The sequence below is a fragment of the Tachysurus vachellii genome, chromosome 3 (genome assembly GCF_030014155.1).
Source record: "Tachysurus vachellii isolate PV-2020 chromosome 3, HZAU_Pvac_v1, whole genome shotgun sequence".
In the NCBI taxonomy this organism is placed as follows: domain Eukaryota; kingdom Metazoa; phylum Chordata; class Actinopteri; order Siluriformes; family Bagridae; genus Tachysurus; species Tachysurus vachellii.
In genome coordinates this window covers 1,506,837-1,518,697 of record NC_083462.1, presented here as the reverse complement: position 1 = coordinate 1,518,697, position 11,861 = coordinate 1,506,837, and the positions used below count along the sequence as shown (strand labels likewise).

The following is an 11,861-nucleotide window of genomic DNA, read 5'->3' as shown; positions in this document are numbered from 1 at the left end:
TCGTCCTTCAACAATAGTGAACGGTCGTAGATCCTGGCTGTACATACGAGCCATTACGTCTGTGAATCTCGACTTTACGGTTGAGGGCAACTTGCGCTTCATAACTATAGAAATCGTCGATTGACTTGATCGGACCTCTTTGCATGTGTGACGCTGAAGGCCACTCGTGCCTGAGGCAGAATTGTATTTTATAATGTGTCTACATGTTTTGCAGCTGGCGTATGGCGTTTTCACGCTGTTTCTCAATTCGTAAAAAATTCTTTATTTCAGACTGCGCAGAAATGGAAGTGAGCTCGACAGAGTAACTTTTTTCCCCACAGTAGTCGTTGCAGTGAGTTTCGGGTCCGACTCCATACGCAATTGATTATGCTGTCCGCATAACACCAAGAGTCTCAAAATAAAAGTCTCTTAACTGCAAACAGCAAAATTAATACTTGAAAAAGAAAATGTTACATTTATATTGCACTTATAACTCGTTACAACAGCAGACCAGTGATAGCAGACCAGTGAACTTGGACTCATGTCTCACACTGTAAAGTAGTTCCATCACCTGCAGGGATAGACTAGGACACACGGACCAGTAAGGAGCCCAGGGAGGAACCGAAGGCAGTAGGCCTCGGGGGTCAACCCAGTGGTGAAGACTTCCTCATAGAATTCCCCTTTTAGTAGCTTATCCCCACCTAACTGGTCCTTAGGTGTCATACCACTACAAATTAGGGAAAGTAAACTAAAAAAACTATACGATCACATAGATCCTGAATATAAACTGTAGTATGGAAATACTGGTCTCCTTCTTCTCTCTCGCTCGCTTTCTTATGTTTGTGTTACAGATACAAGGACTGGAAATCACTTCCACAACCAAGGCAACAAGCACCAAAGCACTGACATCTGCAGAACAATTTGTCAGGACTGGCAGACGACAACAATTCTTCCTGTCTTCATTTAACTGATGACAATCTGGACATCATATATCAAGTGGGTTTCTCTGCATTTGTCCTGGTTTAAGGTAATAAATAAAACTAAACGAGTAAAGATGGTAATTAAAGATACCCCAAAAATTCAGTCAATTTCATATAACAACTATAATGAACATTTTATATTTTACTCTAGTATTCTTGAGTAAATAAAAATAATTACAGCTGTAATAACACTTCCAGTAACAGATTTATATCTAATTTCATGGGACAATTAAATATGACAAATGGCAGTGTTGTGTTCATACAGATAAAGATGTGTGTTCTGTTTTGTGTCTAGAAGATCATCCCTGCACTCAGATCTGCCTCAACACCATGATGGGCTAATACCTTAGTGCAAGACGTCAGGGCTACAAGCTTGGATGCTGATCAGAAAAAAAGTGTTCTGCGTATTTCTCACCAGCAGAACTGGAAGTGCTTATGCAAGCATATGGAGAATATGAAGGGGAAAAAAAAAGGGGCGAAGGACAGAGAGTTAGCTTCGGAGAAAATAGCTGCTCGAGTCAATGCGTAAGTTTACATTTTAATTACTTTTATACAGTGTTGTAATTTATTACTAAGTAATCTACATACTGTAATTTAATTAAAGACTATAAAACAATTCTGTATAAAACAATAGTGGATGTAACATCAAATGTAAGTACACCAAAGTAGTAAGTAGACCAATACTTTCTAGAGATAGTAATTATTACATTAATCTAATTAGACTTGTTGAAGATGTAATTTGTAGTTAGTAATTAATAACTATTTTAGAGTAAATTCCTACTGTTATAATATCAAAGGTGAAACTGGAATAACAGAATTTTATTAAACCTATTAATTTAATTTTCATGTAGAGGTGCAACCCTGCAGGCATTAAAAGAACGTGGCAGCAGATTAAAATGAAATATAAGAACATAATTCAATCAGGGAAGCCTTGAGCATATCATAGGTGTAAAGTACGTGGCTTTACAAACATCTGACATATTAAATAACTAAATAACATTCAGTGTCTAGCAGCGCAGCAGCATTTTATCATGGGCCAATTACTCAGCCAACAGAAAGAAGGCAGAGGCTCACAAAACAGGGGGAGGACCTGCACCACCACCTCTGACAAATGCAGAGGAGATGGTCCTGAGCCTGATTGCTGGAAGGCCAATGGCTGAGGGAATTCCTGGTGGGACTTCATCAGAACCAGTCACTCCAGATTTAAGTGCCTTCATAAAATGTAAGCCTACTCAATACACCATAAATTATGACAAATAGTGTTATAAAGTGTACTTTATGGAATGCTCATCTTTACAGGATGATGAGGATGATGAAGAACCCGTTTCTGCTGCCACAGAGAGGCCTACAGAGGTAATGTTAATATTATGTGTCTACACATTCACATTTCTTTACATTATGTGGAGTAGCCTATAGACTCTAAGTTTATATCTATAATTGGTCATTCTTATCTACCCAAATAAAAAAAAAAAGTCTTATATACCGCTCAAATAAAAATGCATAGGGATGTGACAAATCATCCACTCTGGGCCTCAAAATCCTCTCCTGATGTAAATGTAACTCCCTACGAATTAATACAACCTCTTCAACAGGATCATCAATTAAGACATTTCATTCCCTTTGATGCTCTCTGAATGAATGAATGAATGAATGAATGAGGTGTTTAAACATCGCTTCCTCTTTAAAAAAGGGGAGGAGACCAAAAGAAACTCTGGGTTTACTGAAGAAAACCTGCTCCTGGCCAGGTTAGGTTCACAGAGTAAGTTACTATGGCAACTGATTCTGAGTACAAGTTAGCTCTCTTTCAGAAACGGGCTTGACTTAACCGGCTTTCTCAGGTTTAACATACCCACCTTTCTGAAACGGAAAACCCAGAGTTTCCCTCATTTCAGGGTTAACATACTCAGAGTTTTCACTTAACCTGCTTCCTGAAACAGGCCCCTGGTGTTGTCCATCTAGCCAATGGTAGATGATGTTTTCCTTTCTTCAGATTCTGTGTTTAAATCATGTTTATAAAAACTCAGTGTAACACATTATCGGGTCCCTGCCTTTGTTTTTTTATGTTTTTACTCTTGCCCATGCTACCAGTGTGCTTTTTGTCAGCAGGATTCCACACTTGAGGATCGGCTATGTGAACTCCTGAGGAGACGAACTGCAGGTGCCTTGGAGGCTGTTAACGTCACCTCGACCACACGATAGGCTCCGATCGCGAGAGGACTCGGGAGGTCACTGTGAGCCGCCTCAACACCGGGATCAGAGCAATTGGATGTGTGGAAGGTGAAATAACATGTTATTTGTAATAAGTTATTTGTTTTAGGGAAATTGCTAAATTAATTGTAAGGTTGTACGAGCTTTCAGAAAACCATAGTTACATTTATTAGAGTTAAATAGTAAAATTATATTGTTCCTTGTTTCTGTGTAGAAAGGGCTGTAAAGACAGGTCTACTTCCTGTTAAAGCAGAGTTAGCATTACTACCTTAAAGTTTATTACCATCACAGCAATTTGAAGAAGAATTAAATTTATTAACAAGTGACACGTCACATTCTTTAATCTGTTTTTACCTACTTTTAATGTTTATTAAATAATTTCCTGTTGTGTTTTGTGTTCATAATCAGCAGTTTCTCTTTATTCTCTCTTCAAGTTCATGAGAAAAATCTCATCTTGTCGTGTTAGTGAGAAAGTGTAAAGAAGTGTAAACTCGCATCACTAACACTGGAGACTCCTTCACCACATCATACACACACACACACACATAACCATCATCAACCAGAACCCACAATTAAACAGCAGCATGATATAAAGTTGTAATAACACGCCTGATAAAACCATAAGCTCCAGACAGCATTTTACTGACTGCATATTTTACTAAAAACAAACAAAAAAATGTAAACAACACTTTCAGTCCCATATTAATTTTCTGTGGTGACTCACTGCCATGGTGTCACTTTACTTCACTGTCAGACAGAAGAGTGTCTGTTAGCTCACATTTACTCAGTGGAGAATGTAACACTCATCCAAACTGCTTCTTATCACTGCTTTAACTCTCATATAATATTCAATAATATTCTTTTATTTTTCCTCAAGATGCTACACAGCATCCTGTTCTTAGGTAACATCAATGCTTCAGTCTACATCCCAGAATACATCTTTCCTGATGTTCACGTGTTACACAGAACCAAGAAAGATTTCCCAAGACCATTTGATCTTTTCCGAACCCCCGTGGCTCAGCGAACACCTTTCTCCTACTTTCTGCAACTGGTTAGTAAACAGTTTATTCATAACTTTAAATACATTTGTTTTATTTGAACTTTTATTACCTTCAAGTTTTCTGTGCAGTTTGTAATGTGTGTGTTTTCCTCTCAGTTCACAGTGTATTTCAGCCAAGTACATGAAACCACAGTGAAGAAAAATCTGTCTGTATTATTAGGTGATTGTAAAAAAAAAAAAAAAAGGTGACAGATACCCACTGATTTCCAGTGTAATATGTGTCTGTGAGTATAATAACCACATATACTATGGTGTGTCTCTGTCCTGTGGAGGTGAGAGAGATCATGACTTCTGTGTCTTGTCTGAAAGTGCGGCATCACAAAATCTCCTCTGCTGTGATGTCGAAGTTTCACCCCCTGCCTGTCTCGCCGTGTTCCTCGCTCCCCCGCCTACCTCGCCGTGTTCCTCGCTCCCCCCGCCTGCCTCGCCGTGTTCCTCGCTCCCCCCGCCTGCCTCGCCGTGTTCCTCGCTCCCCCCCCGCCTGCCTCACCGTGTTCCTTGCTCCCCTCGCCGTGTTCCTCGCTCCCCCCGCCTACCTCGCCGTGTTCCTCGCGGTGTTCCTGGCTCCCCCTGCCTGCCTCGCCGTGTTCCTGGCTCCCCCCGCCTGCCTCGCCGTGTTTCCTGGCTCCCCCCGCCTGCCTGGCCGTGTTTCTTGGCTCCCCCCGCCTGCCTCGCCGTGTTTCTTGGCTCCCCCCGCCTGCCTCGCCGTGTTTCTTGGCTCCCCCCGCCTGCCTCGCCGTGTTTCTTGGCTCCTTGCTCCCTGATTCTAACCTGGATCATTCCTTGTTTGGACTTTTAAACGTGTCTGGCTCGGCGCGTCGGGAGCCGCGCCTTATGGGGGAGTATCGTCAGGAATTGGCTTGAACTTTTTCCTGAATGGACACTAGTGCCTCTTTTCCACCGGAAAGAACCGGGTGCTGGTTCAGAGCTAGCACTGGTGCTGGTTCAAAGTTGGTTCCACTGGTGAACCTTCTAAGAACCGGTTTGCCTTTCCACTGGCTAGAGAGCATCAAGAGCCGAGTGTGACGTCACTTTATACGTGTCACGTGTCCCAGCAACTTTAGCGCAGCAGCGGCAAACACAAACACATCAACAATGGCGGATGTTGCTTTACTGTTAATGCTCATGGCTTTGTGAACCTACATTAACGCGGCGAAAAAAACGTGTACGTGCAGCTCCATGTAATCTGTATAAACGGAGGTTGTAATCGATAAAGTACATAACGTTATTTTATCGCTAACACAGAAAAAAGTTAGCCTTAGCATGTAGCTACATACTATCATGTGTGCTGATAATGTATCATATTGCGGTAAAGTAAAAGTGTATTAAACATTAGTATACTTAAGGTATATTATCAAATGCGCTAACAGTAGCCCCGCCCACAGCCCCTGACACAAGCGGTTCTTAAGTCTAGACCAGCAACGTTTTGGTGCTACTTAAGAACCACTTTTCCTGGTTCAGAGCCGGTGCTTTGGCGGTCGAAACAGAAAGAACTGGTTCTAAATTAGGCTCTGGCTCCGAACCAGCACTCGAACTGCCTCGGTGGAAAAGGGGCATAGGAGGATATTGTTGCTTTTGTGTCTGTGCCATGTGATTTAGTTTGTTTTATGTATCACATGTTAGCCCCGCCCTTTTCTTAATGTTCCCGCTTCTGCACACCTGTTCCTTGTGTTTCAGTTATGGTCACCACTATTTATGCCGTGTGTCTTACGTCTGCTTTTCACCGAGTCCTTGTATTTTGTTTTGCTGTCTCTTTGTTTGTTGTATCTGTGTACCTGCATTTTCTGTTTCCAGTCTCCTAGTGTTTTTTGCCCTTTGTTATTTTTACCTTAATAAACCCCCTTTTATATTATCCTGCATTTGGGTCTGTACTTTTATCTGTTTATCTATAATATATATTATATATATAATATCCTGTCCTTCTATAATTAGTCATATTTGAAGCTCTAAGATCCTGTAGGGTTGATTCTGAATCTGTATGATCCTGTCTGTATGAGCTATATTTTGCCAGTAAATAAATAACAACAAAACCTATTTGTTCTCTGTTCTGTCTATTTAAAAAGCTCTTTAAAAAAAATAATCTTTCCTGTTATAAAAGAGGAATTGATATAAAACAAACAAACAAACAATCTCAGATATTTATGGACAGTTTGGAGATTAGATCATGACGTTAATATTTTAACATTTAGCAGCAGTTTTACTAATTTGAATCTTGTGTGCTTTAACTCTCTTTATTTGAATATATTTTCTTCTGGGAAGGTAAGATTCTGACATGTGTACTAGCTGCTTAATTTACTTTGTTCTTTTTTTCTGATTTGAATTTTGTTATATTGTATAGCATTGTTGATCTTAGAGCTTGTCTTTGCTTATTAGTTCTCTCAGCTGATTAATCAGTAGTTTCAGTCTCCCTTAAGGTGTGAAGCTTCTCCCCTACGTTTGTAAGTATCCCTCTAACGCATTGCAAATAAGTGTCTAGTAAAAACTACCAAGATATCAAGGTACAGATTTTATTGTTCACCTAAGATTTTAATGACTAATTCACTTGCACATTTGATCTATTTCAGTATCAGAGAAAGTATGAGTGGCAAACAAATTATACCCAGTGAATATCAATAGAAATGTGATTGTTGTACAGGTTATAACAGACCTCTTCAGGGATAGTTTTCACATATATATCAGACATATTTTAATCTTAAGGTTTTTCCTATCTTCTCAATCCTGTTTTATTTGCTTGTCTTAGAATCTGGCACTTTCTTCATCACACCTTAATTTTCACATATACATTACCTTACTTATTACTGTTTTTCAGTTCTTTTCCTTTCCATACTTTATTGTACCCAAAGCAATGAAAGTCCCGATTATACCTTTACAAATGTTCTAGTTGTCGTGGGCTGGATTTAAATATCCTGCCTGTCAGGGGCAGGCAATCCAGATTAATCAGCCTGGTGGATTCGGGGCAAGGCGCTCTCACTGAGCACTGCTTCCACCCTCTGCTGGCTGCCAAAGGAAATCTACTATTTGAAAATGACCATTTTAATTTACATGATGATAATAACTAGTGGAGATACATGTAGTGTCCTCTTATAATGTAGACATGACACAGGAGAACCTGCTATAGGACATGGGATTGAATAGCACCCATTGGTCCGTTAGCATTGATCCCTGACTATACTTCAGATAATAAAAATGTATTATCATTGACACAAGAGACCATTACATATCACTCTCACTCACTCATTTTCTACCGCTTATCCGAACTACCTCGGGTCACGGGGAGCCTGTGCCTATCTCAGGCGTCATCGGGCATCAAGGCAGGATACACCCTGGACGGAGTGCCAACCCATCGCAGGGCACACACACTCTCATTCACTCATGCACTCACACACTATGGACAATTTTCCAGAGATGCCAATCAACCCACTATGCATGTCTTTGGACCGGGGGAGGAAACCGGAGTACCCGGAGGAAACCCCCGAGGCACGGGATGAACATGCAAACTCCACACACACAAGGCGGAGGCGGGAAACCCTGGAGGTGTGAGGCAAATGTGCTAACCACTAAGCCGTGTGTGAGCATAAGGATATACGTGTGTGAGCATAAGGATAAGCGCTGTTGTTTAATATATGGGCGTTAATACTGAAGGAAAATGCACAAAAGTAACACACGTAATTGATGCGTGGTTTAGGGTATTGAAACCCTGTGATTGAGAACCCTCCACTGAACTAGCCCAAAGGTGGTCCTGATTCAATTAAATTCAGTTCAATTCAAATTTATTTGTATAGTTAGCTAATCCCCTCCTTGAACCGCCACCTTATTGTGGTGGAGGGGTTTGCGTGCCTGAATGATCCTAGGAGCTATGTTGTCTGGGGCTTTCTCCCCCTGGTAGGGTCTCCCAAGGCAAACAGGTCCTGGGTGATGGGCCAGACAAAGAGCGGTTCAAATCCCCTTATGGCGCAACCGGGGACCCACCCTGGAGCCAGGCCCGGGGTTGGGGCTCAAATGCGAGCGCCTGGTGGCCGGGTCTTACCCCATGGGGCCCGGCTGGGCTCAGCCCGAAGGAGTGATGTTGGGCCGAACTCCACCACCTGCAGGAGGAACTGTAAGGGGTCGGTGCATTGTGGATTGGGTGGCAGTCGAAGGCGGGGGCCTCGGCGACCCAATCCCCGGACACAGAATCTGGCTCTAGGGACATGCAATGTCACCTCGCTGGGGGGGAAGGAGCCTGAGCTGGTGCAGGAGGTTGAGAGATACCGACTAGAGATAGTTGGGATCACCTCCACGCACCGTTTGGGCTCTGGAACCCAACTCCTTGAGAGAGGCTGGACTCTCTACTACTCTGGAGTTGCCCGCAGTGAAAGGTGGAGGGCTGGTGTGGGCTTGCTTATAGCCCCCCAGCTCAGCCGCCATGTGTTGGAGTTTGCCACGGTGAACGAGAGGGTCGTTTCCCTGTGCCTTCAGGTCGGGGATAGGTCTCTCACTGTTATTTGCGCTTATGTACCCGACCTTCTTGGCGTTTCTGGGAGGGGCGCTGGAAAGTGCTCCGACCGGGGACTCCGTTGTTCTACTGGGGGACTTCAACGCTCACGGGGGCAGCGACAGTGACACCTGGGGGGCGTGATTGGGAGGAACTGCCCCCCCGACCTGAACCCGAGTGGTGTTCTGTTATTGGACTTCTGTGCTAGTCACAGTTTGTCCATAACAAACACCATGTTCAAGCATAAGGGTGTCCATCAGTGCACGTGGCACCAGGACACCCTAGGTTGGAGGTCGATGATTGACTTTGTGGTTGTTTCACCTGACCTCTGGCCGTATGTCATGAACACTCGGGTAAAGAGAGGGGCGGAGCTGTCAACTGATCACCACCTGGTGTTGAGTTGGATCCGATTGCGGGGGAGGAAGTTGGACAGACTTGGCAGACCCACACGTAATGTGAGGGTCTGCTGGCTGGGAACGTTTGTCAGAGTCTCCGGTCAGAGAGATCTTCAACTCCCACCTCCGGTAGAGCTTCAACCAGATCCTGAGGGAGGTTGCAGACATTGAGTCTGAGTGGACCATGTTCTCCACCTCCATTGTCAACGCGGCCGCTCGGAGCTGTGGCGTAAGTTCTCCGGTGCCTTAATCCACAGAGCAATCCCCAAACCCGGTGGTGGACCCCGGAAGTGAGGGATGCCGTCAAGCTGAAGAAGGAGTCCTATCGTGCCTTGTTGGCTCGGGGGACTCCAGAGGCAGCTGATAGCTACCGGAGGGCCAAGCTCGCTTCAGCCCGAGTGGTTGCAGAGTCAAAAACCCGGGTCTGGGAGGAGTTTGGTGAGGTCATGAAGAAGGACTATTGGTCAGCCTCGAGGAAATTCTGGCAAACCGTCCAGCGCCTCAGGAGGGGGAAGCAGTGCCCTGCACACACTGTTTACAGTGGGAGTGAGATCCGCCCTGAGTACCTCAAGTCTTTGGATGTTGTGGGGCTGTCTTGGTTGACACGCCTCTGCAACATCGTGTGGCGGCTGGGGATAGTGCCTCTGGACTGGCAGACTGGGGTGGTGGTCCCTCTATTTAAGAAGGGGGACCAGAGGGTGTGTTCCAACTACAGGGGGATCACACTCCTCAGCCTCCCTGGAAAGGTCTATGCCAGGGTACTGGAGAGGAGAATTCAGCCAGTAGTCGAACCTCGGATTCAGGAGGAACAATGCAGTTTTCGTCCCGGTCGTGGAACACTGGACCATCTCTATACCCTCGCCAGGTTGCTGGAGGGTTTGGTTTGCCCAACCAGTCCACAGTGCTTTGTGGATCTGGAGAAGGCATTTGACTGTGTCCCTCGTGGTGATCTGTAGGAGGTGCTCTGGGAGTATGGGGTCCGGGGCCCTCTGCTAAGGGCCGGCAGTAAGTCAGACTTGTTCCTGGTGCATGTTGGACTCTGGCAGGGCTGCCCTTTGTTACTGGTCCTGTTCATTATTTATATGGACAGGATTTCTAGGTGCAGTCGGGGGCCGGAGGGAGTCCGGTTTGGGGACCACAGGATTTTGTCTGTACAATGGGGTTCACCGGGGTGAAATCCAACACATGACGGCTGAGTTGGGGGGCTATGAGCAAGCCCACACCAGCCCGCCGCCTCTCGCCGCGGGCAACTCCAGAGTAGTAAAGAGTCCAGCCTCTCTCAAGGAGATGGGATCCAGAGCCCAAGCTGTGCATGGAGGTGAGCCCAACTATCTCTAGTCGGTATCTCTCAACCTCCCGCACCAGCTCAGGCCCCTTAGAACCGGCCCCTTACGGTTCCTCCTGCAGGTGGTGGGCCCACAGGAGATCGGCCCCACATCGCTCCTTCGGGCCGAGCCCCTTGGGGTAAGATCCAGCCACCAGGTGCTCGCATGCGAGCCCCAACCTCAGGCCTGGCTCCAGGGTGGGGCCCCGGTTGCTCCATACCAGGCGACGTCACGGACCTTGCTTTTGAATTCTTCATAAGGGGGATTTGAACTGCTCTTTGTCTGGCTCATCACCCAGGACCTGTTTGCCTTGGGAGACCCTACCAGGGGCAGAAAGCCCCAGACAACATACTGTAGCTCCTAGGATCATTCAGGCACGCAAACCCCTCCACCATTATAAGGTGGAGGTTTGAGGAGGGGACCTTAGTCAACCTAATCCTACCTGTCTGATCAATACCATTTTGTTGAATTATATGGTGAATCCTCCAGTTTATTGCCAGTTAATCATGTGGTCCCTCAAAGATCAGTTCTAGGACCTTTGCTTTTCTCAATATACATTATTACCTTAAGGAACATCATTAGAATGCATGGGATTAGTTTCCATTGTTATGCTGATGATACACAGTTATATATCTCATCAAAATCAGATGAAATATCTACATTGTCTAAATTAACTGAGTGCTGCTAATTGAATGAACTTAGAATTGATGAACATACATCAATCAATTCAGTTTGTAAACACTCTTAAAGGTTTAGCTCCTATGTATCTAACTATGTTTTCTAATGTCTACACACTCTAGTCAGGCATGCACATAATACATCCCATTATATTGTGCTCTAGTACATCTGACCAAATGCACATTATCATCTAGTGATTGCTAATATTATAAACAGCAGCTACGCTAATTCCTGTCCACTGCTTCTCTCTTTCTACCCATCCCGAGGCATCCAGAAATTGTACCAACTCTGATTGTCTTACGTGCTATGAAGATTTTGGACCTTCACTGAGATGAGGCCAACCATGTGAGGATCCTGAGGCATCCATGGACTTTGCTTCATGAAATATTTGGACATACTAAGAGGAAATGCCAACTCCATGTGGTCTTTGAGGACAACAATCTCCTCATCAATACAACGTTTGTTGGACTGTATATTTATAATCACACCCTCCAGTGTCACCCATATGAGGATGAGGTTCCCCTTTGAGTCTGGTTCCTCTCAAGGTTTCTTCCTTTACCATCTAAGGGAGTTTTTCCTTGCCACTGCTGCCTGAGTCACCTCAGACTTGCTCATTGGGGATAAATACAAACACATTTAAATATATCTAGTAATAATCTTATTTTTTTTATTATATTAATCTTTATATTTATCATAATTTTATCTTTTTGTTTTATGTTTATGTTCTGTAAAGCTGCTTTGAGACAATGTCAGTTGTTAAAA

The 11,861-nt window shown here is 44.3% G+C and overlaps 1 long non-coding RNA gene across 2 annotated transcripts; it reads left to right on the top strand.

Annotated features, from left to right (window-relative positions):
* The first annotated feature begins 1,111 nt into the window (after window positions 1-1,111).
* On the top strand, window positions 1,112-6,261 carry LOC132842527 (uncharacterized). Of its 2 annotated transcripts, none has more exons than XR_009648041.1 (6): window positions 1,112-1,484; window positions 2,008-2,181; window positions 2,259-2,312; window positions 3,066-3,236; window positions 4,045-4,218; window positions 4,324-6,261. It is a non-coding gene; the product is annotated as an uncharacterized LOC132842527 (long non-coding RNA). The 2 variants fall into 2 exon arrangements; XR_009648042.1 differs by having other exon boundaries at window positions 4,297-6,261.
* The last annotated feature ends 5,600 nt before the right edge of the window (window positions 6,262-11,861 follow it).